The following is a 17,518-nucleotide window of genomic DNA, read 5'->3' as shown; positions in this document are numbered from 1 at the left end:
CCATCAACAGCTACCAGACTTCACTTTGTCAACAGGGCGGCATCAGTTGCTCATCACATCACAAGGGCACTGTCCACACTTTCCTGAGGCTTCTATTCTCGTCCACCAAAACATAGTGTAGCATCCCACGGGCCGCACAAGAGCGCGCCCAAGAACAAAGCCTACGCCGGTCAGCAAGAGAGCAGAACGTCGATTTATTGTCAAAGCCAGGCCCGCTTATATCTAGTTCGAACGTAAGAGAGGAAGGGGGACGAGGGAAATGAGCGGCGATAGCTACCGCAGCGACGTAACGAAAGATGCGCACGTACCCCTGCGCACCGCGCAATGATTACGTCTGCGCCGAATATGCAAACCTTAGTTCTCCTTAAAACTGGAAACGCTCCACCGGTCCTCGTGTTCTCGTAGAACGCCTCAGGACTTGTTGGGGGATTCATGCAGTGTTGTCCGTGGGGTCTGATCTGGTCGTAGGTTGAGGTGGGGAGGCGACACTGGGGACCCGTAGCGGAGAGTTTGCGCACCGAGGCCTTTTGATTGCCAGATAAACCTCGTCTGCTGCAGTTGGCGGGCTGGATGCCAGGCGTTGCTCCATCACACCGTCAGGCTGCTGCTGCTGCTCCACAGGACTGTTGCATTGCAAGCGCACTTGATCGGTGTGTCGCTGGGCGAGTCCTCCGGAAGTTTCTACGGTAGCCATCCTGGACCCGGACGCAGTCTCGACCCGTCTCGGTATGCACTTTTCACCGCTATCATAGTTCCGCACGTAAACACTGGTCTCGGGTACTAAGGTCCTGTCGTCTTGACCCTGCGACGGCTCTGCAAGAGCAGAAGGAAAACACGCGTCCAGCCGGGACCGCACTTCGTAACCGAGAAGCATCTCTGCTGGGGACGTCGCATTGTTCTGTGGAGTTCTCCGGTAGTTGTACACGAGTCGCACTAGATTGTCCTCCATCTTCCATCCTCTCATTTTTCGAAGCCCCTCTTTTATATTTCGCACTACTCTTTCTGCAGCTACATTCGACTGGGGGTGGTAGGGGGCGCCCCTTTAGAATCGCTATGTTGATGTGCTTTATAAATGTCTCGAATTCCTGGCTGGTAAATTGCGGCCCATTATCAGAAACTAAGGTTCGTGAATACCAAACCTACTAAAATAGTACGCAGGCAGTATACCGTGGATTCACTGTTAGCGTGCACCAGCGGTATGACTGGCCCATTTTGTATGCGTGTCGACCGCCACCAGAATCATTTTTTTGAGATCGGACCCGCAAAATCGACGTGAACACGAGACCATCTTTTATTCGTCGCTGGCCAGCCGACTGGTGGAGCTCCTGTAGGCATCGGTAGGTTCTGGATGCAGCTTTGACACGAAGCGGATATTTTCTCAATATCTCTATCCAGCCCTGGCCACCAAAAGAGCGAGCTTGCAACAGCTTTCATACCAGACGATCCTTGGTGTGTGTCATGCAGAAGACGCAACACTCGAGGGCGAACCTCTCCCGGTACCACTGCATGGGTTCCCCAGTAGAGTAGCTCATACGGCTCTAACAACTCCAACTTTTGGTCAAAGTATGGCAGGATCAAGTGGGGCAAGGAGTTTTTTTGTTTTAGGCCACCCGTTCTGTGTATAACGTTTAACCTCGGACAGGACGGGGTCTGTGGCAGTCAGAACCTTCACCTCACGTGTGGTCACTCCGCCTTCGTCCAGTGTTTCCAGGGACAGAACGTATTCGCCCGGTTCATCATCCGGGACAGGTTCCGGAACTCGCCGGGGAAGACGGCTCAGGGCGTCGGAGTTGGATATGTGCCTCCCTGGGTGTACTGAAGCTTGTACTGGTAGGCCCCGAGGCAAAATGCCCACTGTTGGATTCAGGCGGCTGCCATCGTTCGTGTCTGGCGGTCCGGTCTAAGCCGGCCCACAAGTGGCTCGTGGTCGGTCACCAGCGCGAACTCTCGCCCAGGGAGGTAGTCAAGAAATTTTGTTACGCCAAAAATGAGCGCCAGCGCCTCTCGTTCGATTTTAGAATAGTTCCGCTCAGCTTGTATCAATATTAAGAAAAAAACCCAATGGGTTTATAAACATTGCCTACTATGTGGAACTGAGCTGCTCCGACACCGTGGGGTGATGCGTCACATTCCAACTTCAATTCTTTCTTTGGATCGAAGGGCACGAAAATTTGGGCATCTTTGGGCCTTTGCTTCGCAGCTGTACAAGAACCTTCCAGTGCTCTTTGCAGTTCCAGTGCGCAATTCTTTTCCAGCAGCTGATTTAAAGAGAAAAGCGTAGTTGACATGCTTGGCAGGATCTTCGCGTAAAACGTCAGCATTCTAAGAAGCGAGCGCAGTTCGGTAACATTGCGGGAACTTGGAGCCTCAACAATGGCGTCGACGTTCTGCTCTGTCGGGTGAAGACCATCTCGGTCGATTCTTTGCCCAAGGTACGTCACAGACTGTCTGCGCAATTCGCACTTATCAAATCTGACCTTTATTCCCTGTTCGCGGAAGCGCTGCAGGACGTTTTTTAGTCGCTCGCCATGATCATTCCTTCTCTCCGACACAAGCACGTCGTCTAGATAAGCTTGCACGCCCGGCATACCTGCCAGCACCTCATTCATCTTTCTTTGAAAGATTGCCGGCCCGGATTCTCTTCCGAACGGCAGCCTAATAAAGAAAAACAGACCTCTGTGCTTGTTAAGACGCAAACGTTTCTTGCTGCTTTATAGAGTGGCACTTGCTTGTAAGCGTCGCGCATGTCAAGAGTGCTAAAACAGTCACCATCACTTAAGCGAGCAAACATGTCCTTAATCACGGGCAATGGATATTGCTTAGTGGCACAAGCTGGGTTCAGGGTGGCTTTAAAATCCCCGCAAATTCTGACAGTGCCGTCTTTTTTAACACCACCACAATTGGCGCTGCCCAATCGGAATCCTCTACTGGCGGACAACACCCCTATTGAAACAAGCCTGCCGAGCTCTTGCGTTACTTTATCGCGCAAGGCGTAAGGAAGAGGCCGTGCCTTGCAGAATTTTGAAATGGTGCCCCTCTTTTAGGTGCAGGCTGGAAGGGGTTTCCTCGATGAGGCCCAGGTCGGCAGAAAAGACATCCTGGTAGTCCTCGAAGATGCTGTTAATGCGGTGGCTGCTTTCGTCGTCTTCCGGAGGGACGTCCCGTGCTGCTACCTGCAATATTGGAGCTCCCGCGTTGTCGAGTAAACGAAGAAAATTACACCGCACAGGCTTGGCCCTGCACAGTCCAACGCAGTAAGCACACAGTCCATGGACACCCCTTCGTAGCGGACGCGTAACTGAAGTTCTCCCAGGACAGGTAGCCGGCCTGCGTTGCAGGAAAGCTTCATATCGGAAGATCTCAGACTTGGCCACTGCCTCCGTGCTTCTCAGAAATTTCCGCGAGAAATGACGCAAATTGGAGACCTGGTGTCTACCTCCATTGGCAATTCAATGCCTCCCCACGTGAATACTCGGCGAATTGGGGGTTCCAGAACGTTTTTCCTTTTACACGCAAGTGTCGAGATATGAGCTGTTTCCATTTCCTCGTTAGAGGAGCCTTTTGTGACAGTCAAAGTGTTGGTTCGCACCGCTCTCGAGTCGTTTGCATGTGGCGCACGGCTTTGGCACTTTCGTGCAAGCTGCCCTTTACGTTTACACTGATAACACCGCGACCTGGCCCAGGGACAACCGTAATCATCGTGTTTTCCACTACCGCATCTGCCACAGCTTCCGACTTGAGCATTCTTCCGTTCCCGTTGTAGGTAAATTTTTGCAGACGCATCTACTTTTAGTAGTGGTGTGTCCTCCGCATTCATCTTTTTTATATCTGTTTCTGTGGCATCGTCTGCCATTGCTATAGCTTCTGTTTCTTTTAACGTTAAGTCCTTTTTTGACAATAGCTGTTTCTGCAACGCACTAGAGCGTACGCCGCAAACAATGCGGTCCTGTAGCATCCGGTCCAGCGCGCCTCCGAAGTTTCAGTTATCAGCTATCCGACGAATTTCCACCAAAAAGGCATGCATAGGCTCTCCTTCAGCTTGGCACCGGTTGAAAAATTTGTAGCTTTCGGAAATTTCGTTTCTTTTTGGGTTGTAATACTCGTTGAGCGTGGCCACTGCTTCTTAATAAGTAAAGAAATTTGGCGTGTGTGGTGCTACTTTCCCTGTCAAAGTCGGTACCCTGTGCGTGCTCAATGCCGCCACAAGTAAGCTCTCTTTTTTGCTGAATTATCGACGGCGTTCGCTTCGACGTAAGCTTCAACCTTGATAAGGTACGGCTTCCACTTATATTTGCTTTCGTCGAAGTCTGCGAGCTTGAGATGGGCCGTGTCGTCAAACGTTGTGCTGCGGTCTTCGGGTTCCTTTTTCGCAACTATTGCGTCGCCAAGCCTTGTCGCCACTGTAGCATCCCACGTGCCGCACAAAAGCGCGCCGGAGAACCGAGCTTACACCGGTCAGAAAGAGAGCAGAGCCTTCGATTTATCGTCAAAGCCAGGCTCGCTTATATCTACTTCGAACGTAAGAGGAGAGGAGCGAGAGGGAGAGGAGCGGCGATAGCTGCCGCCGCGACGTTACGAAGGATACGCACGTAACCCTGCGCGCCGCGCAATGGTGACGTCGGCGCAGAATATGCAACACATAGTCCAGCATATTCATACTCCACATATACTGTCGTCCTACGCAAAAGACACCCGACATTAAAGCCACCATCAGACATGTCATCAAACTCCCCAAAAGCAGACCTCTTTTTAATTTAGGACATTTCAATGCCGCTATTCGAACGGGGGCTACAACTTAAAAACTAGCGGGGCTCCCTTTTGGCCATTGTTAAGCACAGCCTACTACTGCTGCTCAACCATCCTGATTCACCAATCAGCACTGGTATAAGCGTCACCAGGGGCACTACCCCGGATCATTCATTTTTCTGATCTCCTTGGAAAATTCCTAGCAACTCCAAAAGGAAAACCTTCGATCTCATAACGACCTGAAACAAATAACAATTTAAAACTCCAACTATAATGCTCAGCTTTTAATGGCATACTTTACCAAATGGGATGCCTTCAGAAGAGCAATTTTGTCCAAAACTATTGACCCCAGTAAGCCCCTAATAGCATAAATCAATTTTTTAGTACAAACTGTCCCCTTTTCTATTTACCAGTATCTGTATTTACAAATATCCGTAGCGTTTTGAAAGAGCCTGACGATCTCTCTTCCCTAGTGGATAAATGTGCCGCTGACATTGTTATTCTCACGAAGACATGGTTGTCAAGCAAATCAAAACATAGTAAAATTTTTCAAACTGTACAGGAGTATAAATTTTACAGGTCCGAATGCGAGACAAGAGTTGGCGGTGGCGTCTGAATCACTGTTTCTGCACATTTGCATTCTCATAATATTCTCATAAGATGCCCTCTCGAGCTCGTTTGCGCATGCATTCGTTTCGGCCACAAGAAGTGGTTTCATGTGCATGCTATCGCCCACCAAATTCATCATCTACGTTTTGCGACACATTGTACGACGTGCTACAATGCTTAGCCGTTCGATATCCCGCCTCGCCAATCTTCGTCCTCGTTGATTTTATTTTGCGGATATTTCCTGGAAGGGAGTTAGTAACCCACGTGTGGCCTTTTCATCTGAAGCCACAAGGTTCATTAGCCTTTGTGAGGACCTAAACTTAAGCCAACTGGTAACCGAACCTACACGCTTGACCAATGTGCTTCAATGTGCTTGACCTAATCCTCACCACTACTCTCGACACCATTTCACCTGTGACTTACCTAAGCGGTCTAAGTGACCTTTGTACCCTACAATTTACTTACAGTACAAAACTTCCTCGTAAAGAACAAACTACAAAGATAATAAGAGATTATGCAGCTGGTGATTTTGCTGCTATCAATGTAGAACTTGAAGCGTTTACAAATTCTTTCATTAGCAGTTTCGAATATCGCTCATTAGAAGATAACTCGAATGCATTTAAAACCAAAGTTTTATCACTGGTCGACAAAAACATACCCGCCTGTTCCTTACGTTCTAATTAGAGTTCTCCTTGGTTTACGTCTATCCTTAACAGGCTCCGCAACAAAAACAAGCGCCTGTTTCGGCGCGCTGTGTCGACAGATAAGGCAGACACATGGTCCGCTTACAATATCCCTGTTTTGGAGTACAAAGGGGCACTTAAAGAGAGCAAATCAGTTTTTTGTAACCACCTTCCTTTCTTTGCTCCAAACTAACCCGCGTAAATTCTGGAATTTAACTAATAGCAGGAATTTGGAATTTAAATTCTGGAATTTAACCAACCTTTGCGATGAACAAGGCGCGGCTATTCCTTGTAACCAATGTTGCGAAATTTTACAGGATGCATTTACTGTCTCATTTGGTAATATTTATTGCACTGTTTTGCCCTGTTCATACAATGTGTCTTTGCCACCAATGAATTTCATTGTTATTGACTGGATAGGAATTGAATCGCTCATTATTATTATAAAGAATTCATCCCTTGGAACTGATAAAATTCCCACTCAATTTTAAAGGGCACTGCAACGTATTCTTCTATAATCTTCTCCGAGATTTTCACAGAGTCGTTGCAATGGTCTTCCCTCCCCAGCGATTGGAAGACGGGAAAGGTGGTGCCAGTGCCCAAGCAAGGTAACACTTCTGACCACTTGAACTGCAGACCCATTTCAATTATTAGTACATTGTGCAAAATTATACAACACATATTGTATTCTCATCTCAGCACTTTCCTTGAAAAAAAAACTTCACTAAATTCCAACGTGTGTTCCGAAAGCACTACTCTTGCGAAACACAGCTACTAGTTTTCACTAACGATCTGTACTCTACCTTTGATCCGGCTTCTGTCACCGACTGCATCTTTCTCGACTTCCGGAAGGCATTATATTTCGTGTCACACCGCACTCGCTTTTATATACTGAGCAAGCTTAACCTAGACTACAGCCTACTTAAATCGATAGCAGCTTTTTTAACAAATCGAACGCAGTATGTCACCGCCAATAGATGTAATTCACGCATGCGCCATGTAACATCCCGGGTTCCCCAAGGCTCTGTCTTGGGCCCCTTGCTGTTCCTATTTATGTTAATGATATTGCTGACCATGTTTCCTCTTCAATTCTACTTTTCGCGGATGACTGTAATTTATCGTAACGGAACCAACCCCGTAGACTCTTCTTTACTACAATCTGACCTCAATAACGTATCTTCGTGGTGCAACTACTAGCCCATGAACCTTAACCCCACCAAGTGTACAAATCTCCTTAACCTGTCTGAATACTTTCTTAACACAACACAATTAGACGCCGTTCTCACCTACAAAAACCTTGGTGTTCACATAAGTAACGATCTATCATTGCACAAATATACTGATTGCGTCACCAACAACGCTAACCGCATGCTCGGCTTTATCCGCCGTAATTTTTTGCTAGCTCAAGTCTCCTTAAAACTGCTTCTTTACAAGACTCTTGTTAGAAGTGCGCTCGAGTATGCTTCAGCGATTTGGGACCCTCACCAGCTCTCTCTTTCTTCTCGTATTGAATCAATCGAGGACCACTCAGCTCGTTTTATTGTTTCTAACTCCTCCCGTACCGCCAGCGTATCCATTATAAAATCTAACTTTGGGCTTTCTGACCTATCGATCAGAAGAAACGTATCTCGTATCTGCCTCTCACACAAAATCCATTTCACCAGTCCTGATATTAAAGACGACCTTCTCACACCCCCTGCGTATATCTCCCAACGAATTGATCACACATTTAAAGTTAGCGTGCCGAGCTCTCGAAGAAACGCGCAGTTCAATTCATTCTTACCAAAGACAGCAACCGACTGGAACGATCTTCTCGCCTCCATTGCCACAACCCTGACCCATCATCGTTCAAGACGGTCATTACTGACGTTGTGCAAACTTTACCCACTCCTCTCCGTAACGCCCTTCGAGGCCTGAAGAGTATTCTAATAAATAAATAAATAAATAAATAAATAAATAAATAAATAAATAAATAAATAAACCCTGGCTATCACCTAACATACCCCTGACGTCGACGAGAAACGGTTAATGCTTTTGGAGGCACGACGTTGCCTTATTGAGCGCTGAAAGTGACAGTGGCACCACCTAGAATTGCTTTTCCAAATTGTTCTTCTCACTCAACAAGCAACAGAGTAGGCCAACCACCTTTTAAAATAAAGCTGGCTACAGCTGCGTAAAAGCCTAGACATACCTTGACATCCAGAATAACTAGGCATCTGCTCCTGAATTTTCTCGACCCGCAAACCAATAGGAACCAGTCACATCGAGCACTCACCCAAATTCTTCAGTCTTTCAATTATTCTTCTTAAGCCCACATGTGTTCCTTTGAAAAAAAACCTCCACACAGCTAGAAATTTCACTCGTCCTCCTTCGACAGGCCAGCCTAATGCGGACCTTGATCAAGATTTTCAACTGTACGGACTTCGCGCATCTCTTTCCGAATTCAACAAAGGCACCCCGACCACGGATCATGCTATCTACCGACTCTTAGCCAACCTGAATGTTGACTCAATGCAACATCTTCTGCATCATATTATTGGCCATTGGAAATCCATAAAACTTGCCAAACAGTGTACAACAACAGAGATCCGCATTATCCCGGAGCCTAACAAACTCCCCTACCTAGGCTACTTTCGCCCTAGTTTTTAATATCTTTTGTAGGTACATTGATGGAGCACATGCTACTCCGATGTCAACAACTCTAACTAGAAGCCAATGATCTCATCGTAAATACTATGTATGGTTTACGTAAACATCAGTGGATTCAAGACACCCTCCTTCGCATAAGGGAAGAAATCAACATACCGGCCTCCCGAAGTTCGCCTCGTGGCATAGTTTAATGGGACTTAAAGGGACTCTGTAATGATGTTTATCATTCTGCCATCATCTTTCGTTTCTACAAAACAGGCAGCGGCTTCCCTACTAACTCCTAGATTGCTGATTGTTTCACCCACAGACAAGCAATTCTAAAAGTAGGTGATGTCAAATTGGATCCTAAAATCGTAGGAGATCGAGACACTCCACAAGGTTCGGTTCGCTTTCCTCTCTCCTAGACCTCCAACGTCGGAATAAAGCATTCCCGAGTTTATCACGCAGCCTATGCGAAAGATAGTAGCATTTAGACTGAAACAAGTTCTTTTCATACTTGGTGTTACTATCCAGGCCAATACACGGAACAGTCCAAGCACACCACAGTATTCACTCAAGTCGCTCACATGCTTCGCCACATCTCCAATAGAAATCACGGCATGAAGGAAAAAGACTTTATACACGTTATCCTCCAATTCCTCATATCACGGGTCATAATCATCACCACCACGTACCTCTCAGCCAAAGTGACGCATAAGCCAGTGATCGCCTCAGCCGCAAAGCTATATAAAAGCTCTTAATCTCCATATGCCCACCGCTACCGCTGAACTGCTCCAATAACGCATCCACAACATGGTCTCGGAAATCGTAGAAAGGCATCTTACCAGTCAACGTCTCCGCCTAACTCAAACACCAGCAGGATGGTCACTTTTACAAGACTTCAAAGTGTCAACTCCTCAGACAACAAACAGGAAACCTTTTCCGATAATTGGCGTCAATCTATTCGTATCTGTCCTCTTCCCGAAAATATACACCCCACTTTACACTGCGGTCGTCACCACGATCATAGCCAAGCTTAAGGACAAAACTACGGAAACAATCCTAATGATTTTTACAGATTCCAGCTTTTACTCCATTCCGTCCCATCGTATAGGCATTGTAACCACCAAAGCCAGAATTGTCCCCTGCTCCCCAATCCTGACCACATATATGCGGGCCATGAACAAATTTGCTGTGGCCTTCGCCATACTCAAACTCCGGCAACGCTAATAATTACGGACTGTCAAGCCGTCTGTCGCAGATTGTTAGCAGGTTACGTGGCCTCTACTACGTGGAAGCTCCTGGTTAACACATCCACAACTGTAAGATTGTCATTGTATGGACCCCAGGACACTGCTCACTAACTTGCACTAAATTTGCCCAAAAACAAGCCTGTGGACTTTCCTACCAGGCTTCTGAGGAAGCAGCGAGTCTCATTGCCCTGCTCACATTGCAAGGCATCCTTAACGTTACCGCATTCTAAGGCGTATTCCACCTCCGCATCTGCAGCTTACTAAAACAGAAGAACTGATAGTCCAAAGTCTTAAAATAAGAACCTTTTGTCAACCAACTTTGCTAGATCGGTTCTACACCATATAATACCCTACTACATTTACATGCTACCCTAATTCATGTACCCTTATTCCTATAATCAAGCGCGAGCTGATAACATCGCCTCCCAACTTTACCCACTTCGCTCCCGCTCCTTGAGATGTGGGAGAACCTGACGAGCAGCACCGACTTGGATGCGCACGAACTCCTGGCGTCCAGCGCTGAGACAGCACGGTCGTCCCATGGTTTCCGGGAATGAGGCACCACTCCCACATCATCAGGCTTATAATAAAGGTTTTCCTCCTCCTCGTATCCCGGTGTCGGCTTATTACGTGCTCGACGCTACGATTTTGCATAGGAAGTGAAGAATAAGGCTATGTTTTAAACATGGCCAGATATTTTAAAAATAGTTAGGTAATTTAGAATAAAATTGGCTTAGAACATGCTCGTGGATCTTTATGTAGGTGCTTTCCCTAACTCATGTTGCACGCATTGGATCACGCTGGTGCGTCAGTGGTCGGAGTAAAGCAGGCAAGCACGTACTTGTGTTTACCGATTTATTCAGTGCACTATACTCAAGCCGACCACAACACACGATCACAGATGTACCGAAGCGCGTTTCTAAATTAGAAATGTCGTATCTGAAATGGGCGGAAATAAGTAAAAGCGAGCCCGTACTGACAATCGGCACCGCTGTTGACACAAAGCCAGCCTCAGCAGCCTTGTTGGCACCACCGAGATTAGTCCTGCAAACACTTTTGGCTGCACAGCGCCTTCAAAACATGTTACCACTTACGTAATACCAATAACCTCTACAAAATGTTCGAAGTGCTAATAATTGAGGACAAAAAGAAGGTTTAAAGTAAACGTAATACAAGGTAGATTGATTGCTTATGAGATGCAACGCTGCGGCGCTACACAGGCGATGAGGGCTATGGAGGGCGATGGATTATCCCGGACATAGGCCCAAATTAATCAGTTTAAACGTACTTTTTAATGAACAGATAAACGTATAGCTGCCTACCACTCGTGCATCATCGTCATCCCTAATTACGCCCACTGCAGGACGATGGCCTCTCTTCTAGACCTTCAATCGAGTGGGTGGTGCGCTGCTCGAGTGCAGTCTTTGCCCCGACTGTCCTTAATTCGTCCCTCAATCAAGATACTACCCTTCCCCTTCTGATAGGTCCGCTTCTTTGTATCCGCCATGTTGGCCTGGTGGTCCGCCAGTTACCATTTTGTTTGACTACATGGCCTGCCAAAATGATTTCTTTTTTTTAAATTTCAACCATGATATCATGTACGCAAATTTATCCTTGATCCAGCAACACCGTTTCCTGGCCGAATTGTACCTGCGATCAATATTTTAGGCGCCCTATTGAACCGACATAAGGATGCTTTGCAGTTGTTTAGCAAGGTGCCCTTTTTTCTCTCCGTATGTTAGTGCCAGTAGGACGCATTTTTGTATATTCTTTTTTGAGAGATACAGATTGCTTGCACTGATTATTTGGGAGTGTTTTCCCAGTGCCTAAGCGCCTTATGTACTCTGCAGGAATTTCCTGCCATGTTTAAGGTCACTTCTGGCATGCTGTCCGAGGTGGATATATTCTTTTCCTCATGCAGGCATATCCTTTAATCAGTTCAGCTGAGCCCTATCGGCATGTTTGTTTGTCACTTGTGGTATATTATTGTATCTTTTCCCCACGCCCTTGTTTTATGATTGCCGTTTCTCAACCAATTTTGAAGGTGTTCAGCCGACTAATTGGCATGACTATGTTGTCTCAAAATTTCAAACAGCTCAAGTACACTTCCTTTATCCGACATCTTATTTTTTTTTAAAGTGAAGCTCCGGAATATCACGTCCCGACATGCTATGAAGAGTTTTGGCGGGTATAAATCTCCTTGTTTAAAGCACTTCAGGGTCGCTAATTCCCAGCTTTTTTTTCAAGAAGAATTGCCTTGCTCATGTATTCTTTATAAATCTCGCCGAAAAGTTTTATGAAGCTCTGCAATATCTCCCGCTTTTAAAATGATTCCAGCAGTGCAGTGGTGTGTATTGATGACACCAAATTCTGCCTAATAAATAGTATGAGAAAGAGTCTGGCTTGCGCATTTTTCTAGCCGTTGATTGAAGACACGCATATATTTGTTGTCCCAGCGAGCTCCCAGCTGTTCTTGGGAATCTGAGTTGTCACTTTTGTGGTTAACTATTTCATTTGTAAATAGCTTGGACACAGTTTTGAGTAGTGTGGTGACTTGTAGTGTTTAAGGACTTTGTTATTTCGCTTTTTGTGGATAAGATTCATGTCTATGTCTTCGTTATTTGAGGTTGTGAGACATTTTCGAGTCCTCAAGCATTGCGAGAGTAGTCAGCTCTCTCTTTCAGTACAATATTGGCTCTGTGCATCAGAAGATTCGCGCTTATGCAACCATCTCCTGAAGAATTTGATTTTTTTATGCACTTGACAGTAATTCCGAATTCCTTTTTATTTACTAGTGTAACATCGCGAGCGAAGATTGTAGGTTAGGTAGTTGCCTCTGGTTTAAACATTAAGCAGTGGGGCCTTTTGTAAACCCTTTCTGCTATATTTATTATTAAATTCATACTTTCATTCATGTTCCCCTGTTTATCTCTCAACGGGTACACTCTGTCTTTTCGGATAGCTGGGTTTTTCCTCGTTGATTTTGGGCTTCCACATTGTATATCGTGTTGTCGAACGCTGTAACGTTTTACACATGAATTTCGCAGATTTTTTTTCATCTGGTATTCAGTCTCGAGAGGTGTGCTCTTTATTTCGTTGGGAATTACTCTACGCTATCATTTTTAACATTTAGCAATTACTTCATTCTTTTTCTGAGTTTTTTTTTACACTTTGCTTCTTATTTGTTAGCTATCTACAGCCTCTGCTGATATGTTGTTCGTATGGTTACGTTTTTTAGCCCTTAAAACTATCCTCGTTCTCCTGGTTAGGAAGAGTATATTTCTTTGAAGAGTTGTATATAAACTCATGCGTCCTGTCTCTGACTTTTCTAATGAAGATTTTCTTACATTTTATGAATTGCCTGCTTTCTCTTGTAACATGCAGCCTTACTTCGCATCAAATTATCACAATATAGCTGCGCCTAATATTCCCTAGCACCTCTCCGACCCAAGCAATATCCAGGGTTGTCACTGCAAATGAAGTTAAGGTAATTATTTCTTTACCGTTTGGGACTATGTAGGTTCATCTCCTAGACTCTAATTTGAGAAAGATGTGTTCATTCCCTGTTTATTCATCGCCCTGAATCCGACAAGTGGCGCTCCTTTACTGTTGCGACTGCCTATTCCAAATTTTTTTGTTGACATTTCTTCTATTTGCTTCGACCGTGCCTTTATTTGTTTCAAGCCTGCCTACATAATTTTAAACTGTGTTTTCTATTTAGGGCCGATTCAAAATCCTTATTTTTTACGGAATAATCATCGTAATTACGTTTGGAGCGTACGCTTGCAATCTTTTAATTTTATACGCTTGTTTAGCTCGATCATCACTACTGCTGCTCTCCCGTTAAGCTAAAGAATTTATCCACTCGCCCTGCTGTTGTTCTGTAGATTATGCAACCCTCCCAATGCTCTGTCTGCTCTACAGGTCAAAGGTACCACAGAGTATTCCCGCTACGGAGGTCTAACGAGACGTTTTATATTCTTCTTAATCCACTTAACCATCTAATATTCCACTTAATGTTCTAGTGCTCCCCTAGTTGCGCCGCTGAGCTTACCTCTCTAGACACGGTTCGTGCATTGAGTGTTGAAGGCTCAAGTTCATAAGGCAGACTGTCCGAACCGAGAGATTGTTAGCAAACTCTTGTTTATTGCTGGCCTCACCGCCACCGTGGTCCTGTGGTCTACAACTGCCCTAGACTCAGGGCCGATGTTTTTATTGAGCAGTCATGGGAGATGAAGGCCAACTAGAATACTATGGTGACCATACATTTTTTTGTTTTGGTAAAGCTGTATTTGTATGATTGAGCCACCTTCCAAGCATGGTTCCACCTTTCTTAAGTGTCCGAGGTAAAGGTCACTTCAGGACAAGGCAGCACTCCGCATCTGCATGGATTTTGCCCTGCAAGCCAGGAACGGAAAGCAGAAAGGCGAACAGAAATAACAGCCATAAAAAAGAAAAAGAAAAAAGCAAAAGATTGTCCCTGCCGCGAATAAACAAAAGACCGCTTTCTTCGGATCTGCGAGTGGTATATTCTTCTCTCTCTCTGCAGCTGAAAGCGCCCTGTAGCGCGCGAGAAGTAGCAAACGTAAGACTGAATTACTGCCTTTCTAGCATTGCGATGGGCGCTTCCTCTGTTGAACAAGGGTGAACTCAAGGGCGGGTCACTACATCATATCGTTTGAAAACAGCAAGGAAGACGCGATTGAGGAAGTAAAAGACGACACAAGCGCTGAGCCATCCCACGATGAGGGCAAGGAGGGCTGACATTTCTGGTCCGACTTCGAGACCTCTAGCCTGCCGATAAAGATGCGCCTCTTCTATGGCTGTTTGCATAGCATCTTACTGCATACCTAAAGATCCTCTGGGGTTTCAATGGTTAAGCTTATCTGCGTACAGTGCCTGCCGGAGATGCGGGATGACTTCCAGAAGAGGAAAAAGTCGTTCATCGCTATGTTGAAAATTAGCGGCGATATCACAGTTCCTTGAGGGGTGCCCCTGGGTATTGTCCCGAATGTCGTCGAGCGAAAGTGCCCGATTCCTATACTTGCAGTACGTCCGGTCAGGAAGATTGTTAGCAAACTCTTGTTAACTGCTGGCCTCACTGCCACCGTGCTCCTGTGGTCTGCAACTGCCGTAGACTCAGGGCCGGTGTTTTTATTGAGCAGTCATGGGAGATGAAGGCCAACATTTCTTTGTTGTGGTAAAGTTGTGTTTGTATGATTGAGCCGCCTTCCAAGCATGTTTCCACCTTTCTTATGTGTCCGAGATAATGGTTACTTCAGGAGAAGGCAGCACTCCGCATCCGCATGGATTTTACTCTGCCAGCCAGGAACGGCAAGCAGAAAGGCGAACAGAAATAACAGCCATATAAAAGAAAAAGAAAAAAACAAATGATTGTCCCTGCCACGAATCAACAAAAGATCGCTTTCTTCGTATCCGCGAGTGGTATATTCTTCTCTCTCTCTGCAGCTGAAAGCGCCCTCTAGCGCGCGAGAAGTAGCAAACGTAAGACTGAATTATTGCCTTTCTCGCATTGCGATGAGCGCTTCCTCTGTTGAAAAAGGGTGAACTCAAGGGCGGGTTGCTACATCATATCGTTTGAAAACAACGCGATAGACGCGATTGGGGAAGTAAAAGACGACACAAGCGCTGAGCCGTCCCACTATGAGGGCAAGGAGGGCTGACATTTCTGGTCCGACTTCGAGACGTCTAGCCGGCCGATAAAGATGCGCGTCTTCTATGGCTGTTTGCATAGCATCTTGCTGCATACCTAAAGATCCTCTGGGGTTCCAATGGTTAAGCTTATCTGCGTACAGTGCTTGCCGGAGATGCGGGATGACTTCCAGAAGAGGGAAAGGTCCTTCATCGCTATGTTGCAAATTAGCGGCGACATCACAGATCCTTCAGGGGTGCCCGAGGGTATTGTCCTGAATGTCGTCGAGCGAAGGTGCCCGATTCCTATAGTTGCTGTACGTCCGGTCAGGAAGTCTGCAACGCACTGGTACATGCGTTGCCCAAAGTTGATAGAAATTAGTCCTTGAAGGATGGCTTGGTGGCTGATATTATGAAAGGCACCCTTGATGTACTTGATCAGGATGCACCTTTTGTGTGTATTAGAAAACCGGTCAATGATATCTTCCTTCAGCTGCAAAAGGATGTCTTGTGTGGACAAGTGGGGGCCGAACCCGTACATGATGTTGGGGAAGTGCCGTATATCTTCAGTGTATGGGAGAGGCGATTTTAAACCATATGTTCTAGTACCTTTCTAACCCAAGAAGTGAGAGAAATACGTCGCAGGTTAGCAGGGGTTAGCTGTTTTCCAGGTTTGGGTATCAAGGTAATATCGGCATGCTTCCACTAAGAAGGGATATTGCCGGTTGTTCAATGTTCATTAATGTAGCCATCAAGGGCCTCTAACGCTGCGGGATCCAGATTTCAAAGCAAGTTGTTATGAATCTTGCCTTTCCCGCGCGTAGTATTTCTTGTTAAACCTCGTACCGCTCAATTTCCACTAGGGTGAAAGGGCGGTCCATTGCGGGGTTTGGAGCTCCGGTATGTGGCTGAAGAGGGAACGGGGACCTATTAGTTACGTCTTTCCATGGTTTTATAATTTCCTCGAGGAGATTTTCTTCCGTGCCGTTGTAGTTGTGGATAAGATGTTTTAGTTGATGGGCTGTGGCTTATTTACTTTCGTTAGTGCCCATTAGGGATCAAAGGCGATGCCACATGTGTTGGTTGCGGAGTGTGCTTTGTAGTTTCGTGCAGAAATTGACCAATTTTATTTGCCAAGCTTGCATGCATAGTCTGCTGCTTCTTGCGTTAGTCGAGCTATTCTGTGCCGTAATTTTTGATTTGTTCTTCGAGTTTTCTATTGTGTTGTTTCCCCTCGTCGGGCCTCCCAAAGGTGCAGTAGGTGGGCATCTATGGCGGGACAATCCTGGGTGAGCGGCAGTTGTTTAGTTTGCTTTTTGCAGCTTCCAACGTTTCTTCTGTCCAATTTTTATGACATCCGTGGGGTTCATTTGAGCTGTTTCTCGGAATTTTCGCCAATCGGTGACGCGGGCAGTTCCAATTCTAAGTGCTGGGGTACTGTGATGCGAAAGTGGCAGTTGAATGACCTAATGGTCACTCCCAGATGATATGTTTAATGCGGTAAGTTAGAGCAATGTCAGGGGAAGTGTCTCCAGGGACATTGTTCCCTATTCTCATCGGATTGTCGGTTGCATTACATAAATGCACATTGTTGTTCCGGAGGGCGTCATGGAGTTGCTGGCCCTTGTTGTTATCACGCTGATAGCCCCAGGTTGTGTGTTGGGCATTGTAATCACCGACAGTAATCGGGGCGTGTTCTTTCGTGCGTTGCTTCGCGATTTTAAAGACGCGATCGATGTCTCAGAGCGATGATGATGGCTTCCTGTAAATGTTTAAAATAAACAGGCTGGCTTCCGTAAAACCCGCTTTTCTAGGGTGTTTTGGCGTTGATTTTCCAACAAAGTTTCGTGTAGTAGATAGGCAGGGAAGGAAAGAGGCCTACATATACCAAGGATATTTAGAAGAGCCGGATAGTAGTTGTTTGCGTTAGATTAGGGTACTCTATTG

The 17,518-nt window shown here is 46.0% G+C and overlaps 1 pseudogene; it reads right to left on the bottom strand.

Moving 5' to 3' along the window:
* Positions 1-222: 222 nt before the first annotated feature.
* On the bottom strand, positions 223-16,112 carry LOC144160668 (uncharacterized; annotated as a pseudogene).
* Between the last annotated feature and the right edge of the window lie 1,406 nt (positions 16,113-17,518).

This window comes from Haemaphysalis longicornis, unplaced genomic scaffold (assembly GCF_048455015.1).
Source record: "Haemaphysalis longicornis isolate Haplotype H1 unplaced genomic scaffold, Haemaphysalis longicornis Haplotype H1 scaffold_11, whole genome shotgun sequence".
NCBI classification, from domain to species: Eukaryota; Metazoa; Arthropoda; class Arachnida; order Ixodida; family Ixodidae; genus Haemaphysalis; species Haemaphysalis longicornis.
This window is presented reverse-complemented; position numbering and strand designations above follow the sequence as displayed.